Below are 13,616 nucleotides of genomic sequence, written 5' to 3'. Positions count from 1 at the left end.
CAACCCTCCACCATCACCTCTATCTTCTACCTTCAGGCCAGTTCTGTATCCTAATAGCTAATTCGGCCTGTATTCCATGAGATCTAATCTTGCTAACCAGTCTCCCATGAAGAAACTTGTCAAATGCCTTACTGAAGTCCATACAGATCACGTCCACCACTCTGCCCCATCAATCCTCTTCATTACTTCTTCAAAAAACTCAATCAAATTTGTGAGACATGATTTCTCACGCAAAAAGCCATTTTAACTATCCCTAACCAGTCCTTGCCTTTCCAAATACATGTAAATCTTGACCCTCAGAATTCCCTCCAACAACTTGCACACCGCTGATGTCTGTCTCACTCGTCTATAATTCCCTGACTTTTCCTTGCCATCTTTCTTAAATCATGGCACCACGTTAGCCAACCTCCAGTCTTCTGGAAACTCACCTGTGACTATCGATGATACAAATATCTCAGCAAGGGGTCCAGCAATCACTTCCCTAGCTTCCCACAGAATTCTCGGGTACAACTTATCAAGTTCTGGGGATTTGTCCACTTTTATGTGTTTTAAGACATCCAGTACTTTTCAAGATGTCACCATCTATTTCCCAACATTCTATAACTTCCATGTCCTTCTTCACAGTAAACACTGATGCAAAGTACTTATTTAGTATATCCCTCATCTCCTGCAGCTTCACATAAGCGCTGCCTTGCTGATCTTTGAGGGCCCTATTCTCTCCCTAGTTACCCTTTTGTCCTTAATGTATTTATAAAAACCCTTTGGATTATCCTTAACCCTATTTGCCAAAGCTATCTCATGTCCCCTTTTTGCCCTCCTGATTTTCCTCTTAAGTATACTCCTACTACCTTTATATCTTCTAAAGATTCACTCGATCTATCCTGTCCATACCTTACATATGTTTCCTTCTTTTTCTTAACCAAAACCTCAATTTCTCCAGTCATCCAACATTCCCTATACCTACCAGCCTTGCCTTTCACCCTAACAGCAATATATTGTCTCTGGACTCTCATTATCTCATTTTTGAAGGCTTCCCTTCTTCCCATTTTACCTGCAAACGTCTGCCCCAAATCAACTTTTAAAAGTTCTTGCCTAATACCGTCAAAATTGATCTTATACCAATTTAGAACTCTAACTTTTAGATCTGGTCTATCCTTTTTCATCACTATTTTAAAACTAATAGAATTATGGTCGCTGGCCCCAAAGTGCTCCCCCACTGACACCTCAGTCACCTGTCCTGCCTTATTTCCCAAGAGTAGCGTCAAGTTTTGCACCTTCTCTAGAAGGTACATCCACATACTGAATCAGAAAATGTTCTTGTACACCCTTAACAAATTCCTCTCATTCTAAACCCTTAACACTATGGCAGTCCCAGTCAATGTTTGGAAAGTTAAAATCCCCTACTACAGCCATCCTATTATTCCTATGGATAACTGAGATCCCATTACAAGTTTGTTTCTCAATTTCCCACTGACTATTGGGGAGACTATAATACAATCCCAATAAAGTGATCATCTCTTTCTTATTTCTCAGTTCCACCCAAATAATTTCCCTGGAAGTATTCCCAAGAATAATCTCCCGAAGTACAACTGTAATGCTGTCCCTTATCAAAAATGCCACTCCCCCTCCTCTATTGCCTCCCTTTCTGTCCTTCCTATAGCATTTGTATCCTGGAATATTAAACTGACAGTCCTATCCATCCCTGTGCCACATCCCTGTAACTACTATGATATCCCAGTCCCATAGTCCTAACCATGCCCCAAGTTCATCTGCCTTCCCTGTTAGGCCTCTTGCATTGAAATAATTGCGGTTTAATTTTTCAGTGCTACCTTGTTCTCTGCTTTTTCCCTGCCTGCCCTGACTGTTTAACTCTGTCCTTTTCCCAACTGTACCAGTCTCAGATTGATCTCTATCCTCTCTAGTTCTCTGGGTCCCACCCCCAAACCTTACTAGCTTAAATCATCCTGAGCAGCGCTAACAAATCTCCCTGCCTATATATTAGTCCCCTTCCAATTTATGTGCTATCACCTTTCTACAGGTCACTTCTACCTTAGAAGAGATTCCAATGATCCAAAAATATGAACCCTTCTCCCCTGCACCAGCTTCTCAGCCACACATTCATCTGCTCTATCCTCCTATTCCTACTCTCACTAGCTCATAGCACCAGGAGTAATCCAGATATTACTCCCCTCGAGGATCTCTTTTTAAATTTCTGCCTAACTCTATGTAATCTCTTTTCAGAATCTCATCCCTTTCCTTTCCTATGTCATTGGTTCCAATATGTACAGTGATCTCCTGCTAGTCTCTTGCCCCTTTGAGAACATTCCGCAGCCTCTCCATGATATCCTTGATCCTTGCACCAAGGATGCAACACACAATCCTGACTTTCCGTTGCCTACTTCAGAAATGCCTGTCTGTGCCTCGGATTGGAGAGTCCCCTATCGCTTGTAACCAGATGCCCCCCTCATTACATTAGAGCCTTTCTTGGTGCCAGAAATTTGGCTGTTCGTGCTGCATTTCCCTGAGAGTCCATCACCCCCTACATTTTCCAAAATAACATACTTATTTGAAATTGGGATAGCCACAGGAGACTCCTATACTACCTGCCTCCCCCTCCTACCTTTCCTGGAGCTAACCTATCTGCTTGACTATATCTGTGGATTTTCTCCCTTCCTATACCTGTTATCCATCACACCCTCTAGCTCTTGTAAATTGCTCAGTTTCACTTTCTCCAACTGATCCATGTATCCTGATTGGATTCTCAACCAAAGACACTTCCTACATACATAATCATCAATCATGTGGAAACTCTCCTTAAACTTCCATATCTGCATCACTCTACTAAAGACTATCTTTGCTCCTTCACAATCTACAGATCTAGAAAATAGCACCGTCTTATTGCTCTCAAAAAAACACTTTATAGTTTTAAAAATTAATCAAGAGATAGATTTCAGTAAAACATATAATCAAGATACAACACACTCTTCTCACTATTGTAGACTTACAGCAAGATTACACATAAAAACTATGTGCTTATCTGTTCCTGTGCTGTGAGCTGACCCACACAGGTTCCACCAAGGTTAGCTGTGAATTTTGCTGTTTGTTAATTTTTCCCAGACGGACTCCAATGTTCAGAGATACTTGAATTCAAACAGCAAAGGTAGTAACTGTGCAGATTCACTGCTGTGTCAGACAGCAGCGTAGGTTTCTTCTTGTTGGAGATAATCATTGCATGGCACTTGTTTGATGCAAATGTTAGATCACACTTGTCAGCCCAAATATTGATTTTGTCCAGGTCTTGCTGCATTTGGACAGAGACTGTGACAGTATCTAGGAGTTGTGAATAGTGCTAAACATTATGCAATCATTAGTGAACATCTCCATTTCTGACTGTATGATGGAGGGGCAGGCATTACTGAAGTAGGTGAAGATGGTCTCATTCCTGAAGAAGGGCTCATGCCCGAAACGTCGAATCTCCTGCTCCTTGGATGCTGCCTGACCTGCTGCGTTTTTCCAGCAACACATTTTCAGCTCTGATCTCCAGCATCTGCAGTCGTCACTTTCTCCTAGAAGATGGTTGGGCCTAAGTCACTACCCTGAGGAACACCTGCAGAGACATCATGGCGGTGAGGTGTTTGACCTCCACCTACCAAAACCATCTTCCATTGAGGCACCACTGACTTCAACAAGTGGAAATCTTCCTCCTGATTCCCAAGGACACTGTCTTGCTAGGGCTTCTTGATGCCACATGCAGTTAAATGTGCCTTGATATAAAAGACAGTCACTCTCACCTCACCTCTGGGTTTCAGCCTTTCGTCACATCTAAGGCTGTAATGTCAGCAGCTGATTGACCCTGGCAAATTCTGAATTGGGTGTTAATGAGCAGATTATTGCTCAGTAAGTTCTGCTTGAAAGTGCTGTGGATGCTGACTTCCATCACTTTTAATGTTTGAGAATAGATTAATGGGTCTGTAATTGGCTGGATTGGATCTGTACTGCCTTTTGTATCGAATATACCTGGGCAATTTTCCATATTATCATGTAGATACCAGTGTTGTAACTGTACTGGAGGAGCTTGGCTTCAATCATAGCAATTTCTGGAACACAAGATCAGTACAATTTCTGGAACAGTGTCAGGGCCCATAGCAGTTCATTGCCTTCAGCTGTTTCTTGATTTCATATGAAGAAAATCAAATTGAGCAAAGGTGCAGTCAGTGTGATGGGTTGAAGTGTGTCTATTTTAATACAAGAAATATCAGGATTAAGGGCAATGAACGAAGAGCAGGGATCAGTACTTGGAAGTGTGATGTTGTGGTCATTGCAGAGACTTGAATATCATAGGGTCAGAAATGGTTTTGAATGTTCCAGGGTTTAGATGTTTCAAAAGGACTGGGAGAGGGAGGTAAAAGAGGTGGAGGAGTGGCATTACTAATCAGGGATAGTATCACAGCTACAGAAAAGGAGGTCATCGAGGAGGGTTTGTCTACAAAATCAGTATGGTTGGAAGTCAGAAACACTTTATGGGGAGGTTTCTGCAGACGGTCAGGCAGCATCCAAGGAACAGGAGATTCCTGTTCCTCCTGTTCCTGAATCTCCTGTTACTTGGATGCTGCCTGACCTGCTGCACTTTTCCAGCAACACATTTTCAGCTCTGATCTCCAGCATCTGCAGACCTCACTTTCTCCTCCAAGGTTTCTACAGACCTCCCAATAACAACACAGACATGGGGGAGCAGATTTGGAGGCAGATTTTGGAAAGTGCAGATGTAACAGGGTTGTTGTCATGGGTGATCTTAACTTCCTCAATATTGATTGGAACCTCCTTAGTTCAAATAGTTTGGATGGAGCAGATTTTGTCAGGTATGTCCAAGAAGGCTTCCTGGCTCAATATGTAGATAGGCTGACCAGAGGGGAGGCCATATTGAATTTGGTGTTTGGCAACAAACTAAGCCAGGTGTCAGATCTCTCGTTCAGATAGCATTTCAGTGATAGTGATCACAACTCATTGACATTTACGATATTCATGGAGAGGGGTAGGAGCAGACACTATGGGAAAGTACTTAATTGGGGGCGAGGGAATTACAGTGCTATTAGGCAGGAACTGGAGCACCTAAATTGGGAACACATGTTCTCAGGGAAATACATGACAGAAATGTGATGATTGTTTAGGAAACACTTGCTGAGAGTTTGTCCCACTGAAGCAAGGAAAGGATAGGGCTTTTAAAGATTCTTGAGTGACAAGGGATGTGGAACATCTAGTCAAGAGGAAGAAGGAAGCTTACTTAAGGTTGAGGAGGCAAGAATCAGCCAGATCTCTAGAGGATTACAAGGTAGCCAGGAAGGAACTGAAGAGGGCATGAAAAAGCTTTAGCTGATAGGATTAAGGAAAGCCCTAAGGTGTTGTAGACTTATGTGAGGAGCAAGAGGATGGTCAGAGTGAGGGTAAGGCCAATCAGAGATAGTGGAGGGTACTTGGCCTGGAGTCAGAGAAGGGAGGAGAGAACCATAATGCTTCAGTAATCACTACTGAGAGGGATCTTGACATTTCTGAGGAAAGCATGAAACAGACGGGTATGCTCAAACAGGTTGATGTTAAGATGGAGAATATGCTGAAATTTTGAATAACATAAGGATAGATAAACTCCTTGGGCAAGATGGGGTATACCCTAGGTTACTACAGTAAGTGAGGGAAGAGATTGCTGCATCTTTTGCAATGATCTTTGTATCCTCACTGTCAACTAGAATAGTGCCAAATGATTAGAGGGTGGCAAATGTTATTCCCTTGCTCAAGAAAGGGAATAGAGATAATCCTGGGAATTACAGACCAGTCAGTCTTACCTCTGTGGTGGGAAAGGTACTAGAGAGGATTCTGAAAGACAGGATTTATGATTATTTGGAAAACCATAGTTTGATTAGAGATAGTCAGCATGGCCTTTTGAGGAACAGGCTGTGCCTCACAAAACTTATTGAATTCTTTGAGGATCTGATAAAACACATTGATGAAGGTATAGCAGTGGATGTGGTGTACATTGATTTAAGCAAGGTATTTGATAAGGTTCCCCATTGATAGGCACATTCAGAAGGTAAGGAGACATGGGATACAGAGAAACCTGTTTGTCTGGATACAGAGTTGGCTGGCCATGGAAGTCAGAGAGTGGTAGTAGATGGAAAGCATTCAGTCAGGAGTTTGGTGACCAGTGGTGTTCTGCAGGAATCAGTTCTGAAACTTCTATTCGATGTGATTTTTATCAGTGATTTGAATGAGGAAGTGGAAGGGTGGGATGTTAAGTTTGCTGATGACACGAAGGTTAGTGGAGCTATGGATAGTATGGAGGGCTGTTCTCGGTTGCAACGGGACACTGACAGTATGCAAAATTGGATTGATAAGTGGCAGATGGAGTTCAACCTGGAAAAGTGTGAAGTGATTCACTTTGGAAGGTCGAATTTGAATGAAGAATGCAGGGTTAAAGATCGGATTCTTGGCAGTGTACAGGAACAGAGGGATCTTGGGTCCATGTCCATAGATCCCTCAAAGTTGCCACCCAAATTGATAGGGTTTTAAGAAGGCATGTGGTGTGTTGGCTTGTATTAGCAAGGGAATTGAGTTTAAGAGCCATGAGGTTATGATTCAGCTCTAAAAAGAGACCACACTTGGAACATTATGTTCAGTTCTGGTCACCTCATTATAGGAAGAATGTGGAAGCTTTAGAGAGGGTGCAAAGGAGATTTAGCACGATACTGCCTGGACTAGAGGGCATAAAAAAGGTAAAAACAATGACTGCAGATGCTGGAAACCAGATTCTGGATCAGTGGTGCTGGAAGAGCACAGCAGTTCAGGCAGCATCCACGGAGCAGCAAAATCGACGTTTCAGACAAAAGCCCTTCATCAGGAATAAAGGCAGTGAGCCTGAAGTGTGGAGAGATAAGCTAGTGGAGGGTGGGGGTGGAGAGAAAATAGCATAGAGTAAAATGGGTGAGTGGGGGAGGGGATGAAGGTGATAGGTCAGGGAGGAGAGGGTGGAGTGGATAGGTGGAAAAGGAGATAGGCAGGTAGGGCAAGTCCGGACATGTCATGGGGACAGTGCTGAGCTGGAAGTTTGGAACTCGGGTGAGGTGGGGGAAGGGGAAATGAGGAAACTGTTGAAGTTCACATTGATGCCCTGGGGTTGAAGTGTTCCGAGGCAGAAGATGAGGCATTCTTCCTCCAGGGTCTGGTGGTGAGGGAACGGTGGTGAAGGAGGCTCAGGACCTCCATGTCCTCAGCAGAGTGGGAGGGGGAGTTGAAATGTTGGGCCACGGGGCGGTGTGGTTGATTGGTGTGGGTGACCCGGAGATGTTTTCCTAAAACGTTGTGCTAGGAGGCGCCCATTCTCCCCAATGTAGAGGAAACCGCATCGGGAGCAACGGATACAATAAATGATATTAATGGATGTGCAGGTAAAACTTTGATGGATGTGGAAGGCTCCTTTAGGGCCTTGGATAGAGGTGAGGGAGGAGGTGTGGGTGCAGGTTTTACAGTTCCTGCGGTGGCAGGAGAAAGTGCCAGGATGGGAGGGTGGGTTGTAGGGGGGTGTGGACCTGACCAGGTAATCACGGAGGGAACAGTCTTTGCGGAAAGCGGAAAGGGGTGGGGAGGGAAATAGATCCCTGGTGGTGGGGTCCGTTTGGAAGTGGCGGAAATGTCTGTGGATGATTTGGTTTATGCGAAGGTTGGCAGGGTGGAAGGTGAGCACCAGGGGCGTTCTGTCCTTGTTACGGTTGTAGGGGTGGGGTCTGAGGGCAGAGGTGCGGGATGTGGACGAGATACGTTGGAGGGCATCTTTAACTACATGGGAAGGGAAATTGCGGTCTCTAAAGAAGGAGGCCATCTGGTGTGTTCTATGGTGGAACTGGTCCTCTTGGGAGCAGATACGGCGGAGGCAGAGGACATGTCTTATGAAGAAAGGTTGAGGGAGCTACGGCTTTTCTCATTGGAGTGAAGTAGGATGAGAGGTGACTTGATTGAGGTGTACAAGATGATGATAGGCATAGATAGAGTGGATAGCCAGAGACTTTTTCCATGCAGAAATGCCTATCACGAGGCAACATAATTTTGAGGTGATTGGAGGAAGTTTTAAGGGAGATATCAGAGGTAGGTTTTTTACACACAGAGTGGTAGGTGCATGGAATGCACTGCCAGTATGGTTGTATAGTCAGATACATTAGGGACATTTAGGTGACTCTTGGATAGGCACATGGAAGATAATACATGAAGGGTATGTAGGTTAATCTGATCTTAGAGTAGGATAAAAGGCCAGCTCAACATCAGAGGGCAAAGGTCCTGTGCTGAGTTGTACTGTTCCATGTTCTATGTAAAATTGTTCAAAGATCTGGCACTGTGAAGTAGATGTAGGCTAAGATGAATCATTCACTTTGCACTTCTGGCTGAACACTGCTGCAAATGCTTCATCCTTATCATTTGCTCGGATGTGCTGGGCTCCTCCATCACTGAGAGTGGGGATGTTTGTGGCTGGACTGTGATCTGCTCCACTGAGATCAGTTACCTCTGTCTATCACACTGCATATGTTGTTTGGCACACAAGTAATCCTGTTTGGCAGCATCACCACATTGTTACGTATGCCTGGTGCTGCTCCTGGCATGCCCGACTGCATTACTCATTGAAGCAGAATTGATTCTCTGGCTTGATGGTAATGGTAGAGAAGGGGATATGTTAGGCCATGAGATTGAAGAATACAATACTGCTGCTGCTGCTGCTGATGGCTCACAGCACCTCATGGACGTCCTGTCTTCTGTTGCTAGATCCGTTCTCAGTTAATATGGTGATAATGTCACACAATGTAATGGAGGACATTCTCAAAGTGAAGATGGGATTTTATCTCCACAACCACTGCGTGGTTGTCACTTTTACTATAGTGTTATGAACAGAAGCATCTGTGATGAGGAGATGAGTGAGAATGAGGCAATATCCTTTAGTAGTTGACCCATCAGATCATAGTGCTGCCACTGAACCATTCTTGGTGATACACTGAATAACACTATATTCTGTACCTTTATTGCACTCAACGCTTTCTCTAAACGATGCTGAAAATGCAGAAGTACTGGTTCATCAGCCACGCTATGAGGTAATCAGCAGGAGGTTTCTTATCCATGTTTGACCTACTGCCATGAAACTTTATGGTGTCTGAGTCAATGCTGAGGACTCCCAGGGCTACTCCCTCCCAAAGGTTTATCACTATGCCAGCACCTCTGCTGGGTTTGTCTTACTAGTGGGACAGGGCATATGGTGACGGTCATGTCCGGAATTGTTTATAAGGAAATATTCTGTGTTTATGATTATGTCAGGCTGTTGCTTGACTGGTCTATCAAACATCTGTCCCAATTTTGGCCATAGGCCTCAGATGTTAGTAAGGAGGACTTTGCAGAATTTACACAGCTTTGTTTGCTGTTGCCATTTCCAGTGCCTTAGCTCATGCTAGGTGATCTGTGGTTTTATTTCTATATCAAGTCTTGCTCATAGAAGTATACAAAAAGGAGTCGTGTTGGACATTTATCCATTCTGTAGATAATTAACAACCCCTTACTAAGGTTCTCAGCAGAGCTGCATTACTGAACACTAATTAAATAAGGAGGGAGTAAAGGGTGTTAACTGTTATAGACTCAAATAGAATCAAAGAGTCATAGAAGTGTACAGCATGGAGACAGACCCTTTAATCCTCCTCATCCATATGAACCAGATAACCTAAACTAATCTAGTCCCATTAGCCAATATTTGGCCCACATTCCTCTAAACTTTTCCTATTTATATATCCATCCAGATGCCTTTTAAATGTTGTAATTGTACCAGCCTCCGCCAGTTCCTCTGGCAGTTCATTCCATACACGTACCACCCTCTGTGTAAAAATGTTGCCCATTAAGTCCCTTTTAAATCTTTCTCCTCTTACCTTAAACATACGCCCTCTAGTTTTGGGTCCCTTACCCTTGGCTGTTCACCCTATTCAATCCTCTCATAATTTTATAAATTTCTATAAGGTCACCCCTCAGCCTCTAACCCTCCAGAGAAAATTGATCCAGTCTATTCAGCCTCTCAATATAGCTCAAAACCCCAACCCTGGCAACATGCAATCTTAATTGTTTTTGGTATTTGGATTACTACCAATGACTGCCTGCTACATTGGACAATTTCTGTTAATTATTTAAAATATCAAGACTTTATTGTATTTGCAAACTGAAGACTATTTCCAGACAAACTTAAATGGTTCAGTCAGTCTCTTTCCCCATACAGGAGCTTATTAAATTGTACTTTAAAAAGATGCAAGCTATTTACCGAATATCTGTTTCTGCTTGAACAAGCCTGCTCTCTTGACTCAATGTAAACAATATCCTTATAATTGACAATGATGGTACAGTAATGGCAAATCATTTATATCATTTCTCATTGTAATGAGGCTCGTTTGAACAATGAATGAATTATTAAAGGAGTATATATTCTAGTAGATGGTATCAGGATGGATTGGTTATTGAATGCCCATGAATGCAAGCATTGTTTATTCTTGCCAGTCTTTTTAAAGCACCTTGGACCCGTTTGTGAGGAGAACTGCCAAGATTTAATGCTGCAAAATAATACCTCACCTGTTTTCAGCTTCAATACTTGAGTGATATTTAAGCCCTCCAATCTTAATGTAGAATTTAACATATAAATTGAGTTCAAAAGAAGCTGAAAATGTGTTGCTGGTCAAAGCACAGTAGGCCAGGCAGCATCTCAGGAATAGGGAATTCGACGTTTCGAGCATAAGCCCTTCATCAGGAATCAATAAGCCATTCCTGATGAAGGGCTTATGCTCGAAACGTCGAATTCCCTATTCCTGAGATGCTGCCTGGCCTGCTGTGCTTTGACCAGCAACACATTTTCAGCTGTGATCTCCAGCATCTGCAGACCTCATTTTTTACTCGATGAGTTCAAAAGAAGACTTGTAAGATACTGGAAGCAGACTCAGTCTTGGCTTTCAGAAGGGAGCCAAATAAAAACAAGAAGTGAAGGAAACTACAGTTGAAGGAAAACCCAGCAAAACATGTGAAGACATGTGTTGGTCCGACTTGACTTGGCCCATATCTCTCTAAACGGGTCGTGGGGTGGCATGGTGGCTCAGTAGTTTGCACTGCTGCCTCACAGCACCAGGGTCCCAGGTGACTGTCTGTTTGCACATTCTCCCCATGTCTGTGTGGGTTTCCTCCCACAGTCCAAAGATGTTCAGGTCAGGTGAAAATTGGCCATGCTAAATTGCCCATGGTGTTAGGTGTATTCGTCAGAGGGAAATGGGTCTGGGTGGGTTACTCTTCGGAGGGTCGGTGTGGATTTGTGTGGCCGAAGGACCTGTTTCCACACTGCAGGGAATCTAATCTAAACCCTTCCTATTTATATATACATTCAGATGCCTTTTAAATGTAATTGTACCAGCCTCCACCTCTGATGAACAAAATGGAACTCCAATATGAGATGTCATATTTAAATATGATATCTCATTTCATTTTAAAATGATATCTCCAATATAATTTTAAAGTACTACACTTTTTAACAGTTATTTTTCCTCTAACTTTGTGTTTTGACAGGCTTCACGGATTCAGTGGGTGGAATGACCTGCTCCTTTATTGTAAACATTCTATAATTTTATTACGCTGTTTGAAGAAGTTGAGTTCTAATTTTAGCTCAGTTCCAAACACTTTAGTCTTTGGAAATGTTAGTTAATTAAATTTGTCCTCTCTTGTGTTGATTGAATATTTGCAAGTGCTTTCTTCCCTTGGCTTATTGTTTAAAAATGTCACATTTCGCTCATGAGTTTAAAGGTGACAAGGGAGATAATAACCACTGGCTTGAAAAGTTATTTAAGGAATATTTCCACATTTCAACTTCTGTTCCAAAGTTTGAATTTTACAGAGGCATGTTAATTTGTTTTTAATCTTATTGCTGCCACGCTGAATCTCAGTGGTAAAAAATTGCTTTTCCTGCATGATGCAGCACATCATGATATGGTACAATTAAAGTCCATAGTCTGAGTCCAAATGCCTTTATCAATCTGACATAAATTAGATTTTAGTCATATCAAAGTTTATCATGACTACTTTATGCATGTGTTCGTGGCATTTTAAAGAGCTATACACCTGAATCTCCAACTTTATTGGATATCTGTTGTATTAAACTTTGTGACTTCCAAACATCTCCCCGATCTATGCATTTTTGGTCCAAAATGGATAATCTCACACTTGCTTATGTTAAAATCCATCAGCCACATCTTTGTCCATTCACCTAATGTATCAATACCTTGATATAAGTTTATAATGTCATCAACACTGTTGACAATGCTGCCCAATCTTGTCTCCCCAGCAGATTTGGATATTTAACTTTTAGTGCCATGATCCAAGCCATTAATGAACTTTATGAATAACTCAAGCCGCAACGTACATTTGGGGACGGTATGGTGGCTCAGTGGTTAGCACTGCTACCTCACAGCACCAAGGACCCGCGTTTAATTCCCGCCTTGGGTTACTGTCTGTGTGGAGTTTGCACATTCTCCCTGTGTCTGCGTGGGTTTCCTCCGAGTGCTCCGGCTTCCTCCCACTATCCAAAGATGTGCAGGTCAGGTGAGTTTGCCATGCTAAATTGCCCATAGTGTTAGGTGTATTAATCAGGGCTAAACATAGGGAGGGGAATGGATCTGGGTGGGTTACTCTTCAAAGGGTCAGTGTGAACGTTTTGGGTCAAAGGGCATATTTCCATACTGTAGGGAATCTAATTTAATCTGATCCCTGCACAACACCAATAGTCACATACTGCTAATTTGAGTACTCACCCATTATTTTGCCTTTACATTTCCTGCCAGTCAACTAATTTTCTATCCATGTCATTAATTTGCCCTCATTATAGAGGTTTATAAAATCGTGAGGGGCGTAGATAAGCTGAATAGCCAAGGTCTTTTTCCAAGTATTGGGGAGTCCAGAATGAGAGGGCATAGGTATGTAGTGAGAGGGAAAAGATTTAAAAGGGACCTGAGGGGTAACTTTTTCACGCAGAGGCTGGTGTGTGTACGGAATGAGTTGCCAGAGGAAATGGTACAGACGGGTACAATTAAAATATTTAAAAGATATTTAGAAGACATTTGGACAGGTATATAAAAAGGAAAGCTTTAAAGGGATATGGGTCAAATGCAGGCAGATGGGAGTACTTCAGTTTAGAATACCTGGTCAGTGTGGGTGAGTTGGACCAAAGTGTCTGTTTCAGTGCTGTTTGACTCTGCAAGCTAATGTTAAAAAAATGCAATTTGGATGGTTATCTCATCAAACTTTGTCAAGAGAAATCAGTAAAAGTAAAAATTATGAACTTTAGTTTAACTTTAGTTTCTGCACATTTAGGGTGAGATAGGGCATCGTGATAAGATTCTTTTAGGGAAAATGAATAGTCTTGCATTGCTTCTTTATTGATTTTCTGAGCTTTTTTCAGTAAAACTTATGCATTCAATTGACAAGTGGGTATATATTGTTGGATTTGAGAACTGCTGGATTTCCATTAGATTTCCCTGCAAACTCATTTGCATAATACTGAAATCCATATTTGCCATAAATCA

The sequence above is a fragment of the Hemiscyllium ocellatum genome, chromosome 30 (genome assembly GCF_020745735.1).
Source record: "Hemiscyllium ocellatum isolate sHemOce1 chromosome 30, sHemOce1.pat.X.cur, whole genome shotgun sequence".
Classification (NCBI taxonomy): domain Eukaryota; kingdom Metazoa; phylum Chordata; class Chondrichthyes; order Orectolobiformes; family Hemiscylliidae; genus Hemiscyllium; species Hemiscyllium ocellatum.
Note: the sequence above shows the minus strand (reverse complement) of the source record.